Raw genomic sequence first — 19,343 nt, forward strand, 5'->3', positions numbered from 1 at the left:
TGCAGAGAAGATGTACAAATGGCCAACAGACACATGAAAAGATGCTCAACATCCCTCATTATCAGGGAAATTCAAATCAAAACTACAATGAGATATCACTTCACACCAGTCAGAATGACTAAAATCTAAAACACAAGAAAAAACAGGTGTTGGTGAGGATGTGGAGGAAAAGGAACTCTCATGCACTGTTGATGGGAATGCAAACTGGTGCAGCCACTCTGGAAAACAGTGTGGAGCTTCCTCAAAATGTTAAAATAGAACTACCCTACAATCCAGTAATCAAACTCCTGGGCATTTACCCAAAGGATACAAAAATAATAATTCAAAAGGATACATGCACCCCCTATGTTTATAGTAGCACCGTTAATAATAGCCAAATTATGGGAGCAACCCAAGTGTCCATTGATTGATGAATGGATAAAGAAGAAGCGGCAGGGTGCCTGGGTGGCTCAGTTGGTTAAGCGACTGCCTTCGGCTCAGGTCATGATCCTGGAGTCCCGGGATCGAGTCCCGCATTGGGCTCCCTGCTCAGCAGGGAGTCTGCTTCTCCCTCTGACCCTTTCCCCTCTCATGCTCTCTCTCTATCTCATTCTCTCTCTCAAATAAATAAATAAAATCTTTAAAAAAGAAGAAGAAGAAGAAGAAGAAGAAGAAGAAGAAGAAGAAGAAGAAGAAGAAGAAGCAGCAGTATAATGGAATATTATTCAGCCACAAAAAGAATAAAATTTTTCCATTTGCAAAGACGTTGATGGTGTTAGAGAATCTAAGCAAAATAAGCCAGTCAGAGAAAGACAAATACCATATGATTTCACTCATATGTGGAATTTAAGAAACAAAACAAATGACCAAGGTAAAATAAGGCAAGGCAAGGAGAGAGAGAAGGAGACAAGCCAAGAAACAGACTCTTAACTATTGAGAAGAAACTGTTGGTTACGAGAGCTGAGGTGGGTGGAGGGATGGGTAAAATAGATGATGGGGATTAATGACTGCACTAGTTGTGATGAGCACTGGGTGATGTATAGAATTGTTGAATCATATTGTATACCTGAAACTAATATAACAGTATATGTTAACTACACTGGAATTAAAATAAAATTAAATTTAAAAAATGATAAAATAACCAGGGGAAAAAAATTAGATTCATACCTCATAGCATAAAGAAAAACTAACTCAAAATGAATCATAAACATAAATATAAAACCTAAAACTATAACATTACTAGAGAAAAATAAAACCTTTTTGTGCCCTTAGGTTAGGTAAAGATTTCCAAGTACAACCACAAAAATACAAAGCACACAATACAATCGATATATATACTTCATCAACCTTAAGAACTTCTGCTGTTGAGGGGCACCTGTGTGGCTAAGTCAGTTAAGCATCTGCCTTCAGCTCAGGTCATAATCCCAGGGTCCTGGGATTGAGCTCCATGTCAGGATCCCTGATCAGTGGGAGCTTGCTTCTCCCTCTCCTCCTTGTCCATGCTCACTTTTCACTATCTTTGTCTCTCTCTCTCAAATAAATAAAATCTTAAATAAAAAGAACTGCTGTTGGAAAAACATTAAGACATGCCATAAACTGGTAGAAAATATTTGCAATTCTTCTACTTGAAAAAAGAGTTATATCTAGAACACTTTTTAAAAACTGTCAACCCTGAATAAGAAGGCAATTTCATAAAAAATTGGCAAAATATTTGATCACTTCACCAAAGAAGATATGTAGATGGGAAATAAGCACTTGAAAGATGCTCAACATCATTAGACATTAAGGAAATGCAACTTAAAACCACAATGAGATTCTACTACCTAATTATTATAATAGCTAAATTTAAAAAGACTGATCATTTCAAGTGTTGAAAGAATTCTCAGACAATGCTGCTAGGAATGTAAAGTGTAGTATGACTGCTTGGAAATAGTGCAGCATCTCCTTTAAAAAGTTAAACATTAAACATAAACATCCGGCACCTGGGTGGCTCAGTTAGTTAAGCATCTGCCTTCTGCTCAGATCATGATCCCAGGGTCCTGGGATTGAGCCCTGCATTGGGCTCCCTGATCAGCAGGGAGTCTGCTTCTTCCTCTGCTTCTCCCCACCCCACCCCCCAGTTTTCTCTCTCTTTCCCCTCTTTTTCTCTCCCTCACTCTCTCAGATAAATAAAAATCTTTTAAAAAATAAACATAAACATAAAGCCAATGATCCAGTAATTAGTCCTAAGTACCTATCCAAAAGAAATAAAAGCAAAATATCCATAAAATACTTGTAACACAGATATTGATAGCAGCTTTATTTGTAATAGATACAAGATGAAAATAACCCAAATATCCACCAGAAGGTGAATGGATAAATAAGTAGTGGTATATACATACAATGGAATACTATTCAGCAATAAAAAGGATTGGATTATTGGTCATCACAAAACAGATGAATCTCAACTTTATCTTAACTGAATTCTTCTGTGTGAAATAAACTAAACAAAAAGGAGTATATAATGTTATGATTTTGTTTATATAAAATTTTGTTTATAAAAATTATATAAAATTAATATAAAATGTAAAACCTCAAACTTACAGGGACAGAAAGTAGATCAGTAGTTGTCTGGTGATAGGGGTATGATAAGAAGAGGTTAGAGAGAAAGGGTGCCTGGGTGGCTCAGTTGGTTGAGCATCTGCCTTTAGCTTGGGTAATGATCCCAGGGTCTTGGGATCGAGCCACACATTGGTGTCCCTGGTTAGTGGGGAGACTGCTTTTCTCTCTCTCTCATCCCTTCCTCCCCCAATTGTGTTCACTCTCTCTCTCTCGATCTTTCTCTTTCTCAAATAAATAAATCTTAAAAAAAAAGAAGAGGTTAAAGAGAGAGAATAAAAAGGAACACAGAGATACGTTAGGGTGAGGTATGTGTTGACTATATTGATTGTAGTCATTGTTTTGTGTCTGCATCCATTTGTGAGAACTTTTCAAAGTATCTGCTTTAAACATGTGAGCTCCTTATATGCCTACACAGCTAAATAAAGCTATTTTTTTAATGGCAGCTTCCCATTGCCAATAAAATAAAGATCAAATGTTTCCCACACTATAATAGGACCTACATGATCTTGCCCCCATGTACCTCTCCAGTTTTACCTTGGGTCATTCCCAGCCCCTTTTATATGGGGCCATCATAATTGGCCATTTGGTTCTTCAAGGGTTTGTGGTCCTTCTCACCTCAAAACCCTTGCAATTGCTATTTCCTCTCCTTTTCCCACACTTAACTCCTAGTTAACTTTCTCTCATCCTCCAGTTCTCATTCAAATATTAGTCCTCAAGAAAAGACTTACTGAACACCCCAAAATACTTAAGGTTTACAACTCTCTACTTTTCCTTTTAAAATTTGACACAAATTTTACTTATTTTTATTTTTTTATTATGTTATGTTAATCACCATACATTACATCATTAGTTTTTGATGTAGTGTTCCATGATTCATTGTTTGCACATAACACTCAGTGCTCCATGCAGTAAGTGCTCACTTTAATACACATCACCAGGCTAACCCATCCCCCATCCCCTCCCTATATAACCCTCAGAATGTTTCTCAGACTCCATAGTCTCTCATGGTTCATCTCCACCTCTGATTTCCCTCCCTTCATTTTTCCCTTCCTGCTTTCTTCTTCTTTTTTTCTTTTCTAACATATAATGTATTATTTGTTTCAGGGGTCCAGGTCTATGATTCAACACTACTACACAATTCACAGTGCTTACCATAGCACATACCCTCCCCAATGCCTACCACCTAGCCAACTCATCCCTCCCACCCCCCACCACTCCAGCAAATCTCAGTATGTTTCCTAAGATTAAGAATTCCTCCTATCAGTGAGATCATATGATACATGTCTTTCTCTGACTGACTTATTTTGCTCAGCATAATACCCCCCAGTTCCATCCACGTCATTGCAAATGGCAAGATTCCATTCCTTTTGATGGCTGCATAATATTCCATTTTATATATATATATATACACCACTTCTTCTTTATCCATTCATCATTCGATGGACTTCTTGGTTCTTTCCATAGTTTGGCTATTGTGGACAGTGCGGCTATAAACATCGGGGTGCACATACCCTTTCAGATCCCTACATTTGTATCTTTGGGGTAAATACCCAGTAGTGTAATTGCTGGGTCAGAGGGTAACTCTATTTTCAACTTTATGAGAAACCTCCATATTGTCTTCCAGAGTGGCTACACCAGCTTGCATTCCCACCAAGAGTGTAGGAGGGTTCCCCTTTCTCCGCATCCCCATTAACATCTGTCATTTCCTGACTTGTTAATTTTAGCCATTCTGACTGGTGTGAGATAGTATCTCATTGAGATTTTGATTTGGATTTCCCTGATGCCGAGCTATGTTGAGCGCTTTTTCAAGTGTCCGTTGGTCATTTGGATGTCTGCTTTGGAAAAATGTCTGTTCATGTCTGCTGCTATTTCTTGATTGGATCATTTGTTCTTTGGGTGTTGAGTTTGATAAGTTCTTTATAGATTTTGGATACTAGCCCTTTATCGATATGTCATTTGCAAATATTTTCTCCTATTCTGTCACTTGTCTTTTGGTTTTGTGGACTGTTTCTTTTGCTCTGCAAAATTTTTATCTGAATGAAGTCCCAATAGTTCATTTTCACCCTTGCTTCTCTTGCCTGTGGCGATGATTCTAGGAAGAACTTGCTGAGGCTGAGGTCGAAGAGGTTGCTGCCTCTGTTCTCCTCTAGGATTTGGACGGACTCCTGTCTCACATTCAGGTCTTTCAACCATTTGGAGTCTATTTTTGTGTGTGGTGTAAGGAAATGGCCCAGGTTCATTCTTCTGCATGTGGCTGTCCAATTTTCCCAACACCATTTGTTGAAGAGACTGTATTTTTTCTATTGGACATTCATTCCTGTTTTGTCAAAGATGAGTTGACCATAGACTTGGGGGTCCATTTCTGGGCTCTCTATTCTGTTCCATTGATCTATGTGTCTGTTTTTGTGCCAGTACCGTACTGTCTTGATGATGACAGCTTTGTGATAGAGCTTGAAGTCCAGAATAGTGATACCGACAGCTTTGCTTTTCTTTTTCAACATTCCTCTGGCTATTTGGGGTCTTCTCTGGTTCCATACACATTTTAGGATTATTTGTTCCATTTCCTTGAAAAAAGTGGTTGGTATTTTGTTGGGGATGGCATTGAATGTGTAGATTGCTCTCAGTAGCATTGACATCTTCACAATATTTTTTCTTCCAATCCATGAACATGGAACATTTTTCCATTTCTTTGTGTCTTCCTCAATTTCTTTCATGAGTATTTTAGAGTTTTCTGAGTACAGATTCTTTGCCTCTTTGGTTAGATTTATTCCTAGGTATCTTATGGTGTGGGGTGCAATTGTAAATAGGATCGACTCCTTAATTTCTCCTTCTTCTGTCTTGCTGTTGGTGTATAGGAATGCCACTGATTTCTGTGCCTTGATTTTATATCCTGCCACTTTACTGAATTCCTGTATGAGTTCTAGCAGTTTTGGGGTGGGGACTTTGGGTTTTCCACATGAAGTATCATATCATCTACAAACAGTGAGAGTTTGACTTCTTCTTTGCTGATTCACATGCCTTTTATTTATTTCTGTTGTCTAATTGCTGTGGCTATGACTTCTAATAATATGTAGAATAGCAGTGGTGATAGTGGACATCCCTGCCATGTTCCTGACCTTAGGGGAAAAGCTTTCAGTTTTTCCCTATTGAGAATGACATTCGCTGTGGGCTTTAAATAGACGGCTTTTATGATATTGAGGTATGTACTCTCTATCCCTATACTCTGAAGCGTTTTGATCAAGAAAGGATGCTGTACTATGTCAAATGCTTTTTCTGCATCTTTTGAGAGGATCATATATTTCTTGTTCTTTCTTTTATTAAAGTATTGTATCACAGTGATTGATTTTTGGATGTTGAACCAACCTTGCAGCCCCGGGGATAAATCCCACTTGGTTGTGGTGAATAATCCTTTAATGTACTGTTGGATCCTATTGACTAGTGTTTGGTGAGAATTTTGCATCCATGTGGTCTGAAAATATGCAGGGAATGATCCCAATCTTTTGGTACCAGTTGAGACATGATTTGTGACCTAGGATGTGATCCATTCTGAAGAATGTGCCATGGGCACTCGAGAAGAATGTGTATTCTGTTGCTTTGGGATGGAATGTTCTGAATATATCTGTGAAGTCCATCTGGACCAGTGTGTCTTTTAAAGTCTTTATTTCCTTGTTGATCTTTTCCTTAGATGATCTGTCCATTTTAATGAGGGGGGTGTTATTTTCCCCCAATATTACTGTTTTGTTGTCAATGTGTTTCTTTGCTTTTGTTATTTATTGGCTTATATATTGGCTGCTCCCATGTTAGGGGCATAGATATTTTGTTAGATCTTCTTGTTGGATAGGCCCTTTAAGTAGGATATACTGTCCTTCCTCATCTGCTATTATAGTCTTTGGCTTAAAATCTAATTTGTCTGATACAAGGATTTCCACCCCAGCTTTCTTTTGGTGTCCATTAACATGGTAAATTGTTTTCCACCCCCTCACTTTCAATCTGGAGGTTTCTTTGGGTCTAAAATGAGTCTCTTGCCGACAGCATATCAATGGGTCTTGTTTTTTTTATTTAATCTGATACCCTGTGTCTTTTGATTGGGGAATTTAGCCTATTTACATTCAGGGTAACTGTTGAAAGATATGAATTTAGTGCCATTGTATTGCCTGTAAGGTGACTGTTACTGTATATTGTCTCTGTTTCTTTCTGGTCTATGTTACTTTTAGGCTCTCTTTTTGCTTAGAGGACCCCTTTCAGTACTTCTTGTATGGCTGGTTTTGTGTTCACAAATTCCTTTAGTTTTTGTTTGTCCTGGAAGCTTTTTATCTCTCCTTCTATTTTCAATGACAGCCTAGCTGGATACAGTATTCTTGGCTGCATATTTTTTTCATTTAGTGCTCTGTATATACCATACCAGTCCTTTCAGCCTGCGAGGTCTCTGTGGATAAGTCTGTTGCCAATCTAATGTTTCTACCACTGTAGGTTACAGACCTCTTGTCCTGATCTGCTTTCAGAATTTTCTCTTTGTTTCTGAGACTTGTAAGTTTTACTATTAGATGTCTGGGTGTTGACCTATTTTAATTGACTTTGATGGGGTTCTCTGTGCCTCCTGGATCTTGAGGCCTGTTTCCTTCCCAAATTAGGGAAGTTTTCTGCCATAATTTGCTCCAATACACCTTCTCTTTTTTCTTCTTCTGGGATCCCAATTATTCTAATATTGTGTCATCTTATGGTATCACACTTATCTCTCAAATTCTGCCCTCATGTTCCAGTAGTTGTTTATCTCTCTTTTTCTCAGCTTCTTGATTTTCCATCATTTGGTCTTCTATATCACTAATTCTCTCCTCTGCCTCATTTATCCTTGCAGTTAGAGCCTCCATTTTTGTTTGCACGTCATTAATAGCCTTTTTGATTTTGCTTGGTTAGATTTTAGTTCTTTTACTTCTCCAGAAAGGGTTTTTCAATATCTTCCATGCTTTTTTCAAGCCCAGCTGGTATTTTTAAAATCATCATTCTGAACTCTAGAGTCGACATCTTACTAATGTCCATATTGATTAGGTCCCTGGCAGTCTGTACTGCCTCTTGTTCCTTTTTATATTTTTAAGATAAAAGAAAGGGAAAGGGAAAGAATAAAGAAAAGAAAAAGAAAAAGATAAAAATAAACAAACAAACAAACAAAAAACCAGAATATGATCAAATATGGTCTGGCTGGTGCATGGATCAGTGCCACACACGAGATTTTGGGCATATTTTGATCTGTTAGAAGAAAGGGCCTCCCAAAATTTTAAAGAAAGAGAAACTTATATATGTACCAAAATAAGGCTAAATACAATAAAGGGATGGAATATGACTGTAAAGATGAAAATTATAAAATATTTTATAAAAGGAATTAATAAGAACTTGTTTGAAAAAAGAAAGAAGAGGATTTACAAAATAAAAGGCAGAGAATGTGATCAGGCAGGAGACTAGAACAAAGCCATACACTAGATATTTAGGGTATATTTTGGTCTGTTAGAAGAAACTATATCCCAAAATTTTAAAGAGAGAACAACATATATATATATATATATATATATATATATATATACCAAAAATAAGGTTAACTACTATAAAGGGATGCAATATGACTCTCAAAATCAAAACTAAAAAAGATTTTTTTTTTTAAAAAAGTGATTGATAAGATGTTGGTTGAAAAAGGGAAAAAAGAAAAATTCAAAAAAAATTAACTTTGAAACTCTAAAGAATCATGGGAAAAAAACCCTGAAATCTATGTGCAGTATTCCCCTAGCGCTGGAGTTCTGCTGTTCTCATTGATCAATAAACTTGGTCTTGGCTGGTGGTTCTTGCTGAATTTCTGGGGGAGGGGCCTGTTGCCGTGGTTCTCAAACATCTTTGCTGGAGGTGGAATTGCCCCCACCCTTGCCGGGCCGGGCTATGTAATCTGCTCGGTTTTGCTCTCGGGAGCTTTTGTTCCCTGCAAAATTTCCATACAGCTTTGGAGGGCGAGAGTGAAAATGGTGGTCTCCAAATCTCTGCCCTGTAGGAGCCAAGAAATTGGGCCCCCACTCCTCAGTGAGCCCCCAGAGAAAAGCAGTCATTTACTCCCATCTCCCCAGTCTCTGGCTGCACTCCGTGCTCACCCAACCTGTGACCAAGCGTTTCTATCTCTGGCACATGACCCCGTGTGGAGTCTCCAATCCCAGAAGATTCCTGTGGTGGGCTTCCATGCCCCTCCTCCCAGGGGAAGAAGGGGAGTCTCCCCGGATCTGCCACTTGTTGGGTCCCTCCTGGAGAAGCAGTGGCCTGACTGTACCATGGTCACAGTTTATGGAAACCCCGAGCTGAGAGCCCATGCCTTGGCTCCGTCTCTGCAGCCAGCTTCCTTGCTCCAATACCTGGGAGCTCTGCCATACTCAGGCACCCCCGGTCTTTCTGTGACCCTGAGGGTCCTGAGACCACACAGTCTCAGCGAGTGTTCAACCCCCCATTTAGCCACTGGTGCGATGTCTCTCAGCAGAGCAGACTTCTAAAATTTCTTATTTTGTGCTCTGTGGCTCTATCACTTGCCAGTAACTGGCTGACGGAGGCCCCCTTCCCCACATCGATCTTCCCAAATATCACCTCGGATTCACTTCTCCTCACAGCCTACCTTCCAGAAAGTGGTCTCTTTTCTGTTCAAAGAGTTGTTGCTATTCTTCTCTTCGATCTCCTCTTGAGTTCGTAGGTGTTCAGAATGATTTGATCCCTATCTAGCTGAATTCCTGGGACCAGATGAAATTTAGGTCTCCTACTCCTCCACAATCTTGCTCCTCTTGCTATTTATATTTTTGAGTGCATTTTCAATTAATGGCTATCAACACTACTAAAGTACAATAATTTACATATATCAATTAGTTAATACTTCAGAAGAACTAGATAGACATAATTATAACATTTTATATATAAGGAAAGAAATTAACTGCTTAAAGTCACACACATACTAGTCAATGGCAGTGATTTGAAATCAACCCTCTCTGACTTTAAAGCATATAATCTTAATTAATGATTAGTGGTTATATAATATTATATGCACTATGATATGATACCAAAAAGAAATATAATCTGGAAGCCAGAGCATGATTTCTAAAATGGCAGAAGGTAAATAGGTAATATTTCCAGGCAAGCAGTCTACTTGGAAGAACCAGAACTGCATGCGAAGTCTCTGAGAGGTAAGCCAAAAATGGAAGTGGAATTCCAGAAAATGGTCCTGAAATTTGGAAATCAAGATGGCGTCAAGAAGTCAGCAATAAATCCTTGCAAGATAAGAATAAGCACGGTGCTATCTTAGATAGACTGTGGAATTGGGCAGATTAACAAGGCAAAAATCCAGTAATTTGGTGGAAAATATGAAACAAGACATCTCCAGGGCTAGGCAGAAACTCATGGAGAAGTTTAGAGATAGAAATATAGAAAGCATGATTTACTACCAAATGCTAGAGTGCTGGTTTGCATTTCTAAAATCTCTCCCTACTCCCAAGAGACCTTTACCTCACCACTGCTTTAACACACTACTTCAGTTTCAAGGACTTCTCAGCAGAATTCATCTCCAAATTTGAAAATTTCAAATGTAGGAGACACATGATAATAGAATAGGAGAGAAGAGAGACAAAGAGGTAAGAAATTGCAGGAAAATAATAATTCAATATTCAGTTATCTAAGTAATTATATGTGTAAAAGCCAGACATTATAATGTAAATCACATTCACTGTCTCATCTGTTTGTGTTTTTTTTCTAAAATTAAAAAAAATATATTGGAGCTAATCCAATAAAGATTTACAACTTGAATCAGTAGACAGGCTTTTTGTTAAATGACACTGCCACTTGACAGGTAAAAAACACCATGGTATTCAAAATTTTTCATCGCCCAAGTGACCTAAAGTACAGGGGTGTTATAAACTATCTTTAAGGAGAGTATAATATATTGCCTCCTGTCAGTGAGAAAGGAGTTATCTTAAATCAGGAGCTGAAACACTGCCAGTGTCTTAAGATATATTTATTTCTTAAAAGGAAGTAAATTTTAAGCCAAATTTCCCACCCGCTAGATTAGAATTTATGCCAAGCAGTAAAATCCAGGTACTTAAGATATTAGTAATCTGAATAAATTATTAAAATTTAGCTACATTTCAGTAAAGTTTAAAATTCTCATAAGATATTGCCTATTTGTTTGTAAAAGGTGCACATTTTTACTTTCAAATATATCCAGTTATAGTATGTGTATCTTTGGAATTTAAGTGGAATAAATATATTTAATTTTTATACAAAATGAGCACTATCTAATGACCACAATTTTGGATTTACCATCTTGAATGAATTATGTATCTTTTTTTAATTTAATTTTATGTTATGTTAATCACCATACATTACATCATTAGTTTTTGATATAGTGTTCCATGATTCATTGTTTGCATATAACACCCAGTGCTCTGTTCAATACGTGCCCTCTTTAGTACCCATCTCCAGGCTAACCAATCCTCCCCTCTCCCCTCTAGAACCTTCAGTTTGTTTCTCAGAGTCCATAGACCCTCATGGTTCATCTCCCCGTCTGATTTCCCTCCCCTTCATTTTTCCCTTCCTACTATCTTCTTTTTTTTTGTAACATATAATGTATTATTTGTTTCAGAGGTACAGATCTGTGATTCAACAGTCTTACACAATTCACAGTGCTCACCATAGCACATACCCTCCCCAGTGTCTATCACCCAGGCACCCCATCCCTCCCACCCCCACCACTCCAGCAACCCTCAGTTTGTTTCCTGAGATTAAGAATTCCTCATATCAGTGGGATCATATGATACATGTCTTTCTCACTTAGCATAATACCTTCTAGTTCCATCCAAGTCATTGCAAATGGCAAGATTTAATTTTTTGATGGCTGCACAATATTCCAATATATATATATATATATATATATATATATATATATATATATATATATATACCACTTCTTCTTTATCCATTCATCTGTCGATGGACATCTTGGCTCTTTCCATAGTTTGGCTATTGTGTAGAGTGCAGCTATAAACATTGGGGTATACGTACCTCTTCAGAGCACTACATTTGTATCTTTGGGGTAAATACCCAGTAGTGCAATTGCTGGGTCAGAGGGTAACTCTATTTTCAACTTTATGAGAAACCTCCATACTGTCTTCCAGAGTGGCTGCACCAGCTTGCATTCATACCAACAGCGTGGGAGGGTTCCCCTTTTCTGCATCCCCGTCAACATCTGTCATTTCCTGACTTGTTAATTTTAGCCATTCTGACTGTGTAAGGTGGTATCTCATTGAGATTTTGATTTGGATTTCCCTGATGTTGAGCTATGTTGAGTGCTTTTTCATGTGTCTGTTGGTCATTTGGATGTCTATTTTGGATAAATGTCTGTTCAAGTCTTTTTGACGTGATTTGTTGATTGGATCATTTGTTCTTTCGGTGTTGAGTTTGAAAAGTTCTTTATAGACTTTGGATATTAGCCCCATATCTGATATGTCATTTGTAAATATCTTCTCCTATTCTGTGAGTTGTCTTTTGGTTTTGTGGACTGTTTCTTTTGCTCTGCAAATTTTTATCTGGATGAAGTCCCAATAGTTCATTTTCACCCTTGCTTCTCTTGCCTGTGGTGATGTTTCTAGGAAGAACTTGCTGAGGCTGAGGTCGAAGAGGCTGCTGCCTCTGTTCTCCTCTAGGATTTGGACGGACTCCTGTCTCACATTTAGGACTTTCAACCATTTGGAGTCTATTTTTGTGTGTGGTATAAGGAAATGGTCCAGGTTCATTCTTCTGCATGTAGCTGTCCAATTTTCCCAAAACCATTTGTTGAAGAGACTGTCTTTTTTCCACTGGACATTCTTTCATGCTTTGTTGGAGGTGAGTGGACCATAGACTTGGGGGTCCATTTCTGGGCTCTCTATTCTGTTCCATTGATCTATGTGTCTGTTTTTGTGCCAGTACCATACTGTCTTGATGATGACAGCTTTGTGATAGAGCTTGAAGTCCAGAATAGTGATACCGACAGCTTTGCTTTTCTTTTTCAACATTCCTCTGGCTATTTGGGGTCTTCTCTGGTTCCATACACATTTTAGGATTATTTGTTCCATTTCCTTGAAAAAAGTGGTTGGTATTTTGTTGGGGATGGCATTGAATGTGTAGATTGCTCTCGGTAGCATTGACATCTTCACAATATTTTTTCTTCCAATCCATGAGCATGGAACATTTTTCCATTTCTTTGTGTCTTCCTCAATTTCTTTCATGAGTATTTTAGAGTTTTCTGAGTACAGATTCTTTGCCTCTTTGGTTAGGTTTATTCCTAGGTATCTTATGGTGTTGGGTGCAATTGTAAATAGGATCGACTCCTTAATTTCTCCTTCTTCTGTCTTGCTGTTGGTGTATAGGAATGCCACTGATTTCCGTGCATTGATTATATATCCTGCCACTTTACTGAATTCCTGTATGAGTTCTAGTGGTTTTGGGGTGGGGACTTTTGGGTTTTCCACATAAACTATCATATCATCTGGAAAGAGTGAGAGTATGACTTCTTCTTTGCTGATTTGGATGCCTTTTATTTCTTTTTGTTGTCTGATTGCTGTGGCTATGACTTCTAATACAATGTAGAAAAGCAGTGGTGATAGTGGACATCCCCGCCGTGTTCCTGACCTTTTGGGGAAGGCCTCAGTTTTTCCCCATTGAGAATGATGTTCGTTGTGGGTTTCTCATAGATGGCTTTTATGATATTGAGGTATGTACTCTCTATCCTTATACTCTGAAGAGTTTTGATCAAGAAAGGATGCTGTACTATGTCAAATGCTTTTTCTGCATCTATTGAAAGGATCATATGGTTCTTGTTCTTTCTTTTGTTAATGTATTTTATCACATTGGTTTGCGGATGCTGAACTAACCTTGCAGCCCAGGAATAAATCCTACTTGGTCATGTTGAATAATCCTTTTAAAGTACTGTTGGATCTTATTGGCTGATATTTTGGTGAGAAATTTTGTACCCATATTCATCAAGGATACTGGTCTGGAATTCTCCTTTTTATGGGTTTTGTCTGGTTTTGGGATCAAGGTAATGGTGGCCTCATAAAGTGAGTTTGGAAGTTTTCCTTCCATTTCTCTTTTTTGGAACAGTTTCAGAAGAATAGGTATTAATTCTTCTTTAAATATTTGGTAAAATTCGGCTGGGAAGCCATCCAGCCTTGGGCTCTTGTTTTTTGGGAGATTTTTGATTACTGCTTCAATTTCCTTAGTGGTTATTGGTCTGTTCAGGTTTTCTATTTCTTCTTGGTTCCGTTGGTAGTTTATACATCTCTGGGAATGCATCCATTTCTTCCAGATTATCTAATTTGCTGGCATATAGTTGCGCCTAAGATGTTCTTATAATTGTTTGTATTTCTTCGGTGTTGGTTGTGATCGCTCCTCTTTCATTCATGATTTTTTTTATTTGGAACATTTCTCTTTTCTTTTTGATAAGTCTGACCAGGGGTTTATCAATCTTGTTAATTCTTTCAAAGAACGAGTCCTAGTTTCATTGATCTGTTCTGCTGTTCTCCTGGTTTCTATTTCATTGATTTCTGCTCTGATCTTTATTATTTCTCTTCTCCTGCTGGGTTTACACTTTATTTGCTGTTGTTTCTCAAGCTCCTTTAGGTGTAGGGTTAGGTTGTGTATTTGAGACCTTTCTTCTTTCTTGAGAAAGGCTTGTATTGCTATATACTTTCCTCTTAGGACTGCCTTTGCTGCTTCCCAAAGATTTGAACAGTTGTGTTTTCATTTTCATTTGTTTTTATAAGTTTTTTTTAAAGTCTTCTTTAATTTACTAGTTGAAGCTTTCATTCTTTAGTAGGATGCTCTTTAGCCTCCATGTATTTGAGTTCTTTCCAGCTTTCCTTTTGTGATTGAGTTCTAGTTTCAAAGCACTGTGGTCCAAAACTATGAGGGGAATGATCCCAAACTTTTGGTACTGGTTGAGACCTGATTTGTGGCCTAGGATGTGATCAATTCTGGAGAATGTTCCATGGGCACTAGAGAAGAATGTGTACTCTTTTGCTTTGGGATGGAATGTTCTGAATATATCTGTGAAGTCCATTTGGTCCAGTGTGTCATTTAAAGTCTTTATTTCCTTGTTGATCTTTTCCTTAGATGATCTGTCCATTTCAGTGAGGAGTGTGTTAAAGTCCCCTACTATTATTGTATTGTTGTTGATATGTTTCTTTGATTTTGTTATTAATTGGCTTATATAATTGGCTGCTCCCATGTTAGGCGCATAAATATTTACAATTCTTAGATCTTCTTGTTGGATAGACCCTTTAAATAGGATATAGTGTCCTTCCTTATCTCTTATAGTTTTTGGTTTAAAATCTAGTTTGTCTGATATAAGAATTGCCACCCCAGCTTTCTTTTGGTGTCCATTAGCATGGTAAATGATTTTCCACCCCCTCTCTTTCAATCTGGGGGTTTCTTTGGGTCTAAAATGAGTCTCTTGCAGACAGCATATCAATAGGTCTTGTTTTTTTATCCAATCTGATACCCTGTGTCTTTTGATTAGAGCATTTAGCCCATTTACATTCAGGGTAACTAATGAAAGATATGAATTTAGTGCCATTGTATTGTCTATAAGGGGACTGTTACTGTATATTGTCTCTGTTCCTTTTTGGTCTACATTACTTTTAGACTCTCTCTTTGCTTATAGGACCCCTTTCAATACTTCTTATAGGGCTGGTTTCATGTTTGCAGTTTCCTTTAGTTTTTGTTTGTCTTGGAAGCTTTTTATCTCTCCTTTTATTTTCAATGAGACAGCTTAGCTGGATATAGTATTCTCGGCTGCATATTTTTCTCATTTAGTGCTCTGAATATATCACGCCAGTCCTTTCTGGCCTGCCAAGTGTCTGTGGATAGGTCTGTTGCCAATCTAATGTTTCTACATCTGTAGGTTATAGACCTCTTCTCCTGAGCTGCTTTCAGGATTTTCTCTTTGTCTTTGAGACTCATAAGTTTTACTGTTAGATGCCTGGGTGTTGACCTATTTTTTTTTTTTTTTTACTTTGAGGGTGGTTCTCTGTGCCTCCTGGACTTTGATGCCTGTTTCCTTCCCAAATGGGGGAAGTTCTTCCTATCATTTGTTCCAATGCACCTTCTGCACCTCTCTCTTTTTTCTTCTTCTGGGGTCCCAATTATTCTAATATTGTTTCATCTTACGTTATCACTTTTCTCTCGAATTCTGTCCCCTGATCCTGTAGTTGTTTATCTCTCTTTTTCTCAGCTTCTTGATTTTCCATCATTTGGTCTTCAATATCACTAATTCTCTCTTCTGTCTCATTTATCCTAGCAATTAGAGCCTCCATTTTTTTTTTTTTTTTTGCACCTCATTAATAGCCTTTTTGATTTCAACTTGGTTAGATTTTAGTTCTTTCATTTCTCCAGAAAGGGTTTCTCTTATATCTTCCATGTTTTTTTCAAGCACAGCTAGTATCTTTATAATTGTCATTCTGAACTCCAGTTCTGACATCTTACTAATGTCTATATTGATTAGGTCCCTGGCAGTTGGTACTGTGTCTTTTTCTTTCTTTTGAGGTGATTTCTTCCATCTTGTCATTTTTGTCCAAAGGAAAATAGATGAATGAGAGTACAAAATGCTAATAGGATAACAACAACCCCAGAAAAAGATACACTGAGAAATCAGAAGAGACCTGAAACTGGGGGAAATGAAAGGGAAAGAAAGAAAAAAGAAAAAAAAAAGAAAAAGACAAAAAAAAGAGAATATGATCAAATATGATCAGGCTGGTGTATAGATCATTGCCACACACTAGATTTTGGGTGTATTTTGGTCTGTTAGAAGAAAGGGATTCCCAAAATTTTAAAGAAAGAAAAACTTATATACGTACAAAAATAAAGGTAAATATGATGAAGGGATGGAATATGACTGTAAAGATCAAAATTATGAAAGATTTTATAAAAGGAATTGATAAGAACTTGGTTGAAAAAAAGAAAGAAGAGAAATTAAAATAAATAGGGAGAGAATGTGATCAAGCAGAATACCAGAACAAAGCAATACACTAGAGATTTAGGGTATATTTTGGTCTGTTAGAAGCAACTGTATCCTAAAATTTTAAAGAGAGAACAACTTATATATATATATATCAAAAATGAGGTTAACTATTGTGAAGGGAGAGAATATGACTCTAAAAATGAAAACTAAAAAAAATTTTTTTAAAAAGGGATTGATAAGATGTTGGTTGAAAAAGGGAAAAAGAAAAATTAAAAAAATAGAAAAAGAAAATTAAAAAAATTAACTTTGAAAGACTAAAGAATCATAGGAAAAAAAGCCATGAATTCTATGTGCTGTATTCCCCTAGCACTGGAGTTCTGCTGTTCTCATTGATCAGTAAATTTTGTCTTGGCGGCTATTCTTTCTGATCTTCTGGTGAAGGGTCCTGTTGCAGTGGTTTTCGAATGTCTTTGCCGGAGGCGGAATTGCCCAGCCCTTGCGGGGGTCCGGGCTACATAATCTGCTCGGGTTTGCTCTCCATAGCTTTTTTTCCCTGCAAGCTTTCTGTACAGCTTTGGAGGATGAGAGTGAAAATGGTGGCTTCCCAATCTCTACCCTCAGGAGTGAAGAACTCGGGGCCCCACTCTTCAGTGAGTCCCCAGGAAAAGCAGTCAATCACTCCCGTGTCCCTGGTCTCTGGCCACACTCCCTTCTCACTCTATGACCGAGCATTTCTACCTCTGGCACACGACCCCTTCTGGAGTCTCCAAACCCAGCAGATCCCTGTGGTGCACTCCTGCACCGCTTCTCAGGGGGTGGGGGGGGTCGGGGGGGGAAGGGGAGTCTCCCTGGATCTGCTGCTTGTTGGGTCCCTGCTCGAAGAACAGTGCTGCAGATCATGTTTTATAGCAACCCTGAGCTGAGAGCGCACTCCTTGACTCTGTCTGTGACCGACTTCCCTGCTCCGATACCTGGGAGCTCTGCCGCACTCAGGCACCCCTGGTCTTTCTGTAACCCCAAAGGGCCTGAGACCACACTGTCCCAGTGAGGGTTCCACCCCCCCCGCTTAGCCACTGGAGCAACACCCCTCAGCAGAGCTGACTTCTACAAGTTCTGATTTTGTGCTCCTCTTCTCTATCACTTGCCGGTAGCCGGCTGATGGAGGCCCCCTCCCCCACCATCTATCTTCCCGAATATCACCTCAGATTCAATTCTCCGCACGTCCTACCTTCCAGAAAGAGGTCACTTTTCTATTCAAAGAGTTGTTGCTATTCTTTTCTTCAATCTCCTTTTGAGTTCGTAGGTGTTCAGAATGGTTTGATCCCTATCTAGCTGAATTCCCGGGACCAGACGAAATTTAGGTCTCCTACTCCTCTGCCATTTTACTCCTCCTCCCAGATTATATCTTTTAAGGACACTGTGTTTTCCAAATGTCTGAAGATAGTTTCTCTCCTAGACATAAAGTATAAAAGCAAATTCTCTATTCCTAGTTTGGCTTGCCTCTAATTTTGCCTTCCTTCTTAGGTTGTAAAGCAGTTTTGATATATATTGAAAAGAGTATGATGTTTTTAAACTCATATCTTTACTGACAACAATATGCAAATATAAATTCATAAGCAATAGTCAGCAACATAGAATCTAATCCAATTGTAACAAGGTTCAATGCTTTCAATAACTCAGTCCTGGGTGATTGGCAAGATTGAATACATATTTTAAAATAACATGAAGGATGTTGACTAACCATAGTTAACCCATATTCTTCTTTCTTAAATAGCACAATATTATCATATTACCATTGAATAAATTATTCTTTTCAGAACTAGAGAAATCCAGTTTTAGGATTTTAAGCTCAGTAGGGCCACTGGTTCTTACCAAACACATGTTACTTCCTCTTTCCTAAAAGTCAGTCCAAACTCTAGTGGCATATCAAATAAACCACAACAGCCACTTCTATTTCATTTCAGGTTACTTGAGAAGGTTGATGCATTGGTGAAAAATTGGGTTATATTTCAGGAGCATAGAAGGGAGAAAAAAACAAAAGTACTAATTAACTTTGAAATCCATATATTTCTGGGATGATGAATACACAGGATAATATGGTAATCCCAAATGTCAACCTCATTTTCACTGAACTTCTAAAAATTTTTAATAATGCTTTAATTTTTCACCTTCATATAAGACTCAAGGTCCACTTTTAACAAAGGTCTCAAAAAAGCCCAAATGCAAACTCAGGTTTCATGTTTTTATATTTAAAAAGTGCAGTGTGAGCAGCCCAGGTATCAGGTATCAGGTCTCATTTTCATACCCTTGCTGCACTAGTAGCACAGTAGAGAAACCATGATAAATCATCTCTTGGCTGTATACAATTAATTTTATGTTCTGTACTTGTTTTCCTCTATGTTTTTATGCTGTTTCTTTTTATATTTGATTTTTGAGGTCACTCTGGGTTCGAAGTAAAATACTCAAGCTTCATATTAAAATATCACTGGGTGTTATTATAGTATAAGTTTTAATAACCAAATTCAGGGTCACCTTTTCCCACACATTTTAACATTAACTGTCAAAAAGTGTCAAAAGAAAAATAACCTGTAACTCCCTAACCCTTTTAAATAAAAGAAGATATTCAGTGGGTTTATTGCATAATTTCTTGAAGGGTAAAACATTTCTACTATCCCTGCATATTTTCACAGTGATCCCTTTATCTTATTTATTATTACCTTGGAGATGGTTTCAGACGTCATCAGAATTTTTTACCACTTAG

General features: G+C 37.8%; 1 protein-coding gene across 1 annotated transcript in view; it reads left to right on the forward strand.

Annotated features, from left to right (window-relative positions):
- CNTN5 (contactin 5) overlaps window positions 1–19,343 on the forward strand; it is a gene marked incomplete at its 5' end in the record, with an annotated part of 571,224 nt that overhangs the window by 398,484 nt on the left and 153,397 nt on the right. The gene's annotated exons all lie outside the window — the stretch shown is intronic.

The sequence above is a fragment of the Eumetopias jubatus genome, unplaced genomic scaffold, assembly GCF_037043125.1.
Source record: "Eumetopias jubatus isolate StellerSeaLion01/CBP00866 unplaced genomic scaffold, mEumJub1_p1.0 scaffold_13, whole genome shotgun sequence".
Lineage (NCBI taxonomy): Eukaryota > Metazoa > Chordata > Mammalia > Carnivora > Otariidae > Eumetopias > Eumetopias jubatus.